Below are 9,515 nucleotides of genomic sequence, written 5' to 3' on the forward strand. Positions count from 1 at the left end.
CCCCTCCAGAACAGACCATCAGTATCATAGATCTTGGAAAGAACATGATCAAGTGGAACAGACTGGGCCAAAGAAGATGAGGCAAAATGGGCGGAGCTGATCAGAAATGCCAGGCCCGAACCAGAGCAGGGTGTCACACCAGACAAGCCACGAGCAGAGGCAGGGAACCCCATCACCCCAGTATAATAATAGTCATCCTGTGGGGGGAACAGTCCAGCTGCTGGGCACTACTCCTTACGACCCATTTTGCAGATGAGGAAAACTGAGGCTCCGGCTGAGTAAGTCACACGTGGATTAGAAAGTCAGTGAGTGGCAGTACCAGGATTCCCACGGGTCCTGGCCATCAAGTCCAGGGGCCACATCATTAACCCAGTCACAGGCTTTTCGGGCTCTCTGGCCAGACAGGGCTGTGGCCAGAATCCACTGGGAGGTAAGGCTGGAGCTCAGAAACACAGCTGGTCCTGGAGAGAGAGCCCTGAGCTCCTGCAGGGCAGACTTAGTCAAGTCACCCCACCCTGCTCCTCTCGAGGCCCAGTTTTATTAGGGAAATTCCCTCCCCTGGGTCTTGACAACACTCGGCCTCTGACGAACCCTGCTACGGTGATGAACTCAGTAGGCACTCAAAAGGATGTTTCCAAATGGGTGACGGGCAAGCCTCGGGCTGCCGGGAAGCCCTCTTGGGCACAGGCAGGCACACCCCAGGCCACAGCAAGTTCACAGAGCATCGCCCTGGCTGGAGGCGGTTCTCTGAGAACCCAGGGGTTGTCCCGCCTCCTCCATGCAGAACACCAGCGCGTGGGATGGGGGTTCACCCCTCGAGCTGCTGACAGCCTGGATTTCTAACAGCCAACTTCAATTCTCTCCCCTCCCTCTCGGGCACCACCGCTCTCTCCCCCAGCAAATAGCCCTGAGCTGGCTGTCCTGATAAACTGGGGCTTTGGGGACTTTCTTCAAGTGCCTTGTAAATGGAAGCGTCTCAGACCGACAGCTCTCAGTGTTCAATGAGATTATATTTCTTATTTAAATAGCTGATTGGAGGATTGGTTTCAAAGTAAGGGGCCGTATGCCCAGGGCCTCCTCTGGGCTCCCGGGGAGAAGCAACATAGTGTGGCATTGTGCGACGGGGCCTCTCCTTGCAGCTCTGGCTCCCATTCAGATGCCTCTGGGATGGGGGGAGCCAGTCACCATGGGGGATAAAAGCCGCCTCCCCTCTTGGTTTGGGGAGCCGGAGATTATGCCTTTCATTCAAGAGCGCCTTCTCCGGGGCTCCCCACCACGCTCTGCACCAGTTGTCTCCCCTCTCAAAGCGACGAGGAGATAAAAGGCAATGTGTTCGCTTCATCCCACCTCCGGGGAGAGCTCAAATCAGTCTTTTGTCAGTGGAGGATAAGCGCCACCATTTTAGGAAGGCTCGTTGTTCAGCGTGCTCTGTTGGAAGGTTTTGTACCAGCTCTCTCCACCGTTTGTGCCGTGGTTTCCCTGGCCCCGTGCTGGGCCCCGGGCAGCCTGACGCATGCTTTCTGATTCAGAACCCACACCCGGCCCCTCGAGAGGTGGCATCGTCGTGGGTAGCAGGTGACCCCTGGCCCTTGGGGAAGGACGAGGTGTGCACAGGACCCAATTCTGCCTGAACGGGGCCACTCAGCCCCTGCGAGGGCCCAAGCTCTTTGCTTAGAGCAAAATCACAATTAATTGTGTGTCAAAATAACATATCTGTAACAGCAGCATTGGACCATGTGCAATCCCTCCCCTTTCAAGCTTTTGTCTGCCTCGGACCGGAGGGGCTTGTCAGGGCATCTTTGACACAGGCTGGCGGCCCCCGTCAAAAGCAGCCCCAGAATCTCGGTGACCGTCCCAGAGCCCCGGACAAGAGGAAAGGCCAGTGGTGGCCTTGCAGGGTGCCCGGCTTGGTTTGCGGGGCCGGGCGGGGCGCACGGTCTTCGCTTGTGGCAGCTGCGGCGCAGGGGCGAGTGGTTTGGTATGCCAGGCACATCCAGCGCCTCGAGCATCCAGGCACCGCAATCAGGTAGCTGATGGGGATGCAAGTCACATCGCCTGGACCACTGCCGCAGCGAACTGATTCATGCTGCTACTTTGAGGCAGGGAGAAGGGACAGTGGGGCCCGGAGATGAACCAGCCTGGCTTTATTATACAGCTGCTGTTTTCAAGCTGGAATATTCCATCCTCTCCTGCCCCCTCGCTTTCTGCAGAGCCGGCGTTGGCTGCCTACCTGCAAAGACAGTGCTCATGCTGGCCCCTGGCTCTGACTGAACAACGGCATTATGCAATGCATAAAGAGTACCCGGGCAACGGACACAGGCATGGCTTAATTCGCTCAGTGCCCAGTGGCTTTTGAACGCCCCTGCATTCAGCCTTTATCCCGAGCGGCCCCGGGCCTCCCCTACCCTTTATTCCCCATCCCTCCCCATCACAAGCCTCCCTACACAGGTCTGCAATGGAGCTGATAGCCATGAAATGAGGGACACAAAGGCAAGGGGAGACAAGAGCGCTCTGTAACTGGGAAAGACTCTGGCTCTGGGTAAGGAGACCTGGCCATCAACTCACCGGGTGGCCTTAGCCAGTCCCTTCCCAGCTCAGAGTTCCAGGTCCTGTCCGCAGATGAAAGATGAGAACCAAGTCCCAGGAGGGCTTTTGCAACTCTGACATTCTATAATCTGGGTAGACACAGCTCAAAGCCATTGTTCACTTACTGATCGTGTAGGTCCTACGGTGTATCGATGATATTCACCTTGACTGTGACCTAAGGCCAGGCCACAGGTCAGGACAGTAAATGCCAGGTGATGCCCGTGGCACGCTGGTGCCCGCCTGGCCTGTCTACGGCAGCGGCCGCTACCCAGATGCAGCTTGCATTTGCCCTGTAGGACTAGGAAGTCCAGTTTTGCGAGGTCCTCCAATTCTTAAAAAAAAAAAAAAAAAACAGAAATGTGAAATTTTATGCCAAGTGTCACAATTTTAAAATGTTCACTCAATTTCTTGTAAACACTGTCAAGTCAAACAAAATCTATCAGCGACTTTATCCGCTCAACAGGCTTTCAGTTTATAAAGTCAGGACCTGACAAGGATACCAGCTGTCTGGACTGCAGGGGCACCATCCTATAGAAGCCAAAGTCAGGTAATGGGTGCTCCTGGGACCAGATAAATTCTACAGGGCAAGGGTGCCCCATTATGCTTTGAGAAGAGAAGAGGAAAGGAGGGGAGGGGAGAGCAGAGGAGAGAGAAACCAAAACCGGGCCCAATGTCTGGGCTAACTGGATGGCCCCCTTTCCAGAAGTAAGGGAAATATTCCTGTGGAGCCTGCTGGCTCTCACCTCCTCACTGCCCCTACTACCTGACCAAGTAGGGCCAGACAGCATGCCTAGACTCCCGGCTCCCCCACCCCCCTGTGCCTGGGAAAGTGATTCTACCACTTAAGTTACCACCTGCCCACCCAGACCCTGGCTCCCTACACTTCAGGCCTCAGTCTCCAAATCCTGCCCTCCCGATGCAAGCCCTCCCAGCAGACAGCATTTGCGGGCACTGTCATATAAAGATCCCAGGACAAGCAGGAGAGCAGACCTCTGCCCACGGAATCCCAAACCAGCAGCAATGTCCCATCAGCCCAGCTTATAAAAATATATCCTAAAGAAGAGATGCCACATCTTAATAACCTACCTGCAAGTCTCTGAGGCCACGAGTTCATATTATTTCAACAAGTACTGAACAGTTAATATTTGCCAGCAGGGAGGGAAAATATTAGGTACAAGGAGCTCCTTGAGGGCCAGGGGAAAGGACATACTCATCTACATGTTCCATTAGATGAAAACGCGGGAGTAGGCAGTCTGGGGCTAAAAGCAACCATCTTTTGTACAGATTGAGAAATCACTATATTACAGCACCAGACTTGCTGTCAAAAATATCTTCACAGACACAGCATTAATATAAGAGGCATGAGGCCATCTCCCTACTCATCACTGTAATACTAAATCAAGATCCTCTGTAGGACATAGATCAGATTGCCATGGCATGCCAGAGGAGAAAGAGGTGATATTTGATCTGTCCTCTAAACATACATGCGGAGGTGCAGGAAGGGTGTCTGTCCCTCCCCTCCAAATAAAGGGCACGGGCATCAGTGAGAGCAAAGATGGGGGAGTGTGCAGAAAGTGGGAGGAATAGCCTGCTGAGCGAGTGGACAGTCTGCTGGGTGAGTGGTCCCCAACTCCGGGGAAATTCAGGCTGGCTGCAGCCAAGGGGACATGGGAGGAGACAGTTGGAAGAAGGTAAGAGAAGGTGATTAGAGGCCAATCATGATGAGCCCCAAGCAGACGGAAGAGTTTATACTTTATTTTGTAAGCAATAGGGAGCCACTGGATGTTCACGGAGAGAGGGATTCCATTAAAACTGAGTTTCAGAATGAGCCTCCACTGGCTACATGGGAGAGCAGTCTGGAGACTAGGAGAGTGACCAGGAGACAGGAACAAGGGAGTCGGGGGGATGACGGCCTGAACCAGGGCAGGCGCGATGGGGTGGCAGAGAGGAGATGGACATCATAATCAGCATAGAGTCCAAACAGCTTGGCAAGTGATTGGATACCAGGGGTAACGATGGAAGCTTCCTGCAGTGTAGGGAGGATTATGGCGCCACCCTCAGAAGGAGGAGGAACAGGTTGGGGAGGGGAAAAAGATGGTCTCAGACCCATGCTCTGAAGGGACGACCAGTCGAAGGTCGATGAGCAACCTCTGGGCTTGGCTGTGTGCGTTGGAGGGCCCTGGCACAGGCGAGGGGGTCTGGAGCTGGGGGATACTGGGCAGCCGAATTCCCAAGGAGGCACTGCAGAGGAGGCACCAGCCCACCAACACTCCCCAAGCCCCCGTCCACTGGGCCAGAGGCTGGTCCGTAAGCTCCAGCTTCTAGGTCCTGGGAGGCCCTAGTGCCTTATGGGGACCATAAATATTTGCCTGGTTAAGAGCCCTAACCGGAGACTCAGCAACAGCTTCTCCACTGTGGTAATTGACACATCTTTCATGGCGGGCTTAAGGAGGGAAACCGTCTCAAGTGATGGCACTTCACACTCGGTACTTGACATTTCCGAGGCACTCCACAGGCATTAGCTAATTAATCCTTGAGTCTGTTTAGCCCCCAAAAGAACTCCCAGAGGCTGCACTTGTACCCCATGGGCAGGAGTCGCACACCCTCCTGAGGCTCAGGATACCGAGCGTCGGGGTGACAGCCTTGGAGATAGCCACTCGCCCGCTCCCTCCCTAGATGCACCCCTAGGCTACAGGCAACTGGCAAGGGAGCCTGAGAGAAGAGGCCTTCACTGTGCGGGTGTTTCCAGGGAAAGAGACGGCAAGGTGGGGCAAGGGCCAGGAGACTGACATGCGCTCAGCCGAACCAGGCACCGCCCCACTGCGCACTTTACGTTTCGCTGATCATTTTTAGTGACTACGCATTTCGCCGTCAAAACGATCCTTGTCTTACATTGGATTCCCCCAGGAGGAGCCCCTGAGACAAGGATTCAAGGTCAAGCAGTGTTTTGGGAATGCGATCCCAGGAAGCACCAGTTGGGGAGCGGGAAGAGAGATAATGAAGGGACAGAAGCCCACGCAGGATGTGTTGTGGTGCGCAGGCAGGTCCCACCCCGCTGGGGCCCTGGAGATTCACAGAGCACACTTCAGGGAGCCCCCACCAGCCACAGGTTGAGGCTTGCAAGCAGAGCGTTCACTCCCTCCACCTGCCCACGCCACCTGTGCATCCAGATCCACCAGAAAGCCCTTCAACGAATACCCCCAGGCGCTTGCCTCAGACACCGCCAGGAACGGAGAGCCCGGGAACTGTCAGTGCCCAGAGACACGGACAAAGCACCAGCAGCATCGGGCATAATACCACCATTCCTTGTTTTCAGAGAGGAAGTTCCCAAGGCTCCAAGGTGGGACCTATGTGGCCAAGCTCACACAAATGGGAAGCAGTGGAGCCCGTGACCCAAGTCCCTTTGCCTCCAAAGCCTGGGTTCTTTCCACTGTGTCCCACTGTCTTCCAGGCCCAGCTTCTCCTCTCCTCCCGCCTTTCTCCTCGTCCTAGACCCACAAAACAAGGGACAGGCTGTCTGCTAACGGCGTCGGCTCCCCCCTGAATCAGTCTCTCAGACACCGGACTCTCGAGCAGGCTTCCCTGGGCTAAAGGCTTCAAGACAGGTCTGTCTGTTGACAAGGTCTGGAACCAAGCGAGCAACCCTCCCTCCGCATGATCTATTCCCTCCATTCGCAAGTCCCATTTTTTTTTTTTTTTTACTTGGCCCTTTAATTCATCTGATAACTTTGCGAAGTGCAGATCTGCAGGGTTTCAAAGAGCTGTAAATTCTCCATCCCGATGCCACCGCTCCTGCTGCTGGGTTTGTGCTTTGTTTTTGCTTGCATAAGCCAGTGGTAAGCACTTATCGCTGGTTGGAGAACTGAATTTGGCAGGAGAGATTTCTGTGCATTTGGGGGATTAATTTGCCAAGCACCTTCCCCAGCAGAAATTCGAAGGACAGGAGCCAAGTGTAGAGGGGTGCAGGCAGCCTGGCAATCACGAGCCAAACCGTCTTCCGTAGGCGGCTCTCTCCAACCTCAAGACGAAATGCAACTTGTCCCTGCTTTCACATCCCAGAAGGCTCTGTCTCCTCCTCCAGTGAGCACTGTCCCATCAGAGTCCAGCTCAGGAGGGAAGCTGAGGGCCAAGGAGGTGGTGAGGTGGCCAGGCGGAAAAGGGAAAGGCCCCGGGACCAGGCATGTCCCCGACAGTGGGGCACATACTTAGCCCAGCCACCAGACCCGGAAAACTTGCAGGTAAGCAGGTGCAGCAGTAAGTGAGGATGGCCAGCCATGAGCATCAGTAGGACCAGCTACAGGCAATAAGCAAGAGAGTGACCAGAAGTCTCGGAAAGGGAAATAGGCAGAGATCTGGCAGGTAGATTGGCAGTCATAATGTTGATTCTCTTTCAAAGGAGGGGCACCTGGGTGGCACAGTCGGTTAAGCGTCCGGCTCTTAGTTTCAGCTCAGGGTTGTGAGATCGAGCCCTGTGATGGGCTCTGCACTGAGCGCGGAGTCTGCCTGAGATTCCCTCTCCCTCTGCCCCTCCCACTCGTGCTCGTTCTCTCTCTCTCTCTCTCAAATAAATAAATCTTTAAAGGTGTGCTGGAAATGGCTTATACAGCTCTCAAAATGCAATTGTTATATTTCCAGAAAGTCTACAAGTAGTTGTTAAACACAGCCATTATTAAAAACTAAATTATAGGGGCACCTGGGTGGCTCAGTTGGTTAAGCAGCTGCCTTCGGCTCAGGTCATGATCCCAGGGTCCTGGGATCGAGCCCCACATCAGGCTCCCTGCTCGGCGGGGAGCCTGCTTCTCCCTCTCCCTCTGCCTGCCTCTCTGCCTACTTGTTCTCTCTCTCTATCTCTCTGTCAAATAAATAAATAAAATCTTTAAAAAAAAAACTTAATTATATAAACTTAAAATTCAGCGATTTATATTAAGAACAGAGGTAAAAAAAAGTACTCAAAATTTATTACTTCCTAATTCTTTTACTACATCTTACTATCATCGATATTGTTGAGTTTATTTACATCTATTGTATCTGTATGATGGTGATTCTTTACCCTAATGGCTGTCGTGCATCTCCTAAAGTTAACCGTGTTGGTAGTATTTACACCATGGAAATTGGCAAACGCTAAACATTTGGGCTTCATTCCCACCCCCCTGGAAAACCAGTGTTTAGCAGGATTTACCAGCACATTACTGGTAATTGCTACCCTAAATCAAACACTTCCTCTCTCTCCGGCACCACCTACGCACCTCATGCTTATTACAGTACAACCTGGGCATGTATGACATACCAGTTATTACAAAATACTGACTGACTTTCAGTTTGGTTGGTAAATAGCTGCTGTCCCAAACCCCCTGTGAAAAGGGCATCTTCCCTCCAGCCACACAGCCCCTCCCACAATGCCACGGAAGGATAGTCCCTGAGCCTGTTTTCTAGCATCAGCATTCATGCACCTGTCAAAATCTGCACCATAACCTCTGTTTACAACTATCCTACAAATTAGGTATTATTATCATCCCCATCCTACAGAGGAGGAAACTGAGGATCTGAGGGAAAAAAAAAAACCCCACCAGAGTCACACAACTAACAAAAAAACAGAGCTGGGATGACCCCAAAGTTGGCCTGTGCCCAGCCAGTGTTCTCAGACATGGGGCCACACCATTTCTCACTGGCCTGGAGGTCTGAGGGCTAGTGGCAGGGACTGGGCTCCAAGCCCTGGGAGATGAATAGAATGAGGTATCTGCTCAGGTTAGCTGAGTAGGGCCCTGGGCTTGAGGGGAGGGGGCATGAGAAGGGCCCACTTGGTAAAACAGCTGGGCTTGTCTCATGAACAAGGCACGCCCTGGTCACTAGAGCCAGACAGCACACCAGAGATGGCCCGAGAGCAAAGATGTCCTGGAGGCAGAAGCACTGAGATCCAGCCTAGAACCCCTGAGGTCTCCAAACGAGACTGGCCCATGAGGTTCAGGTGGTCCAAGAGTCCTCACAGCTGAGCCACTAGACATTATGGGGGCCCTCCCCTCTCCTCCCCTTCCTTTCGGTGCCCGGTCTGAGTCCTTGAACAGTGAAGTATAAAACCCTATGTCTCTCCTCAGGAAGCTTACAATCTGTGCTAAGGAGAAGCTGCATGTATGTATGAATAATATAAATACTAAATATTTGGTTAACGTAACACAGGTGAGGTCACAAAGCAGGTGTCATGGCTGAGAGAAAGCTTCCAAAACCAAGACAGATGCCCTCTGTAAGACATGCCATCTATTGGACAACACAAAGATTTTCCTATCACTACAATTCCCAGACATAGTGTGTGCCATGGTAAGACTGAATCACGAAGTTAGCAGTTTTCTGGAGGAAAAATACTGCCTTGCCGCATAAAATATGCAAAATTATAAGAGCCATCCTGATTTCAGAAATGTGCATTGTAAGCCAGAAAAATATATCCTCATGTTCCAAGGTCACTAGGACAAGGGATATGGCAAAGAGCCAGTCCCCTCAAAGCTTCCCTTGAGAGTCAGTCCGTCATTCAGTCATTCAACCAACAGGCTTTAAGAAACCAGTGCTGGGGACATAGCACAGAGCAGTAAATGCAGACTTGCTCCCTGCTCTCCTAGAGCTCCCAGCTGAGTGGAGAAGGTGGTCATTACCTTTAATAAAACAAATACATACGCACTTACAAATAGGAGCATCTGCTATGGCACTGCTGGATGTTGCAAGAATGTTAGAGAAGAGGGACTCTTTAAACAGGTGGTCAGGGAAGTCCTCTCTGAAGAAGCCCCTCTACAGAGGAGGGTGGGGGTAGGGAGGGGGCTCCAGGGAGAGGGTAAGGCGGCCAGTCCAGCAGGCGCAGAGGGTACAAAGGGAGCGTAGTACAGAACCAGGTCAGACAGGTCAGCAGAAGTCAGACCAGGCACAGCCATGTAGGCCATGGCAAC

This window comes from Leptonychotes weddellii, chromosome 6, assembly GCF_054177405.1.
Source record: "Leptonychotes weddellii isolate Sample4059 chromosome 6, ASM5417740v2, whole genome shotgun sequence".
In the NCBI taxonomy this organism is placed as follows: domain Eukaryota; kingdom Metazoa; phylum Chordata; class Mammalia; order Carnivora; family Phocidae; genus Leptonychotes; species Leptonychotes weddellii.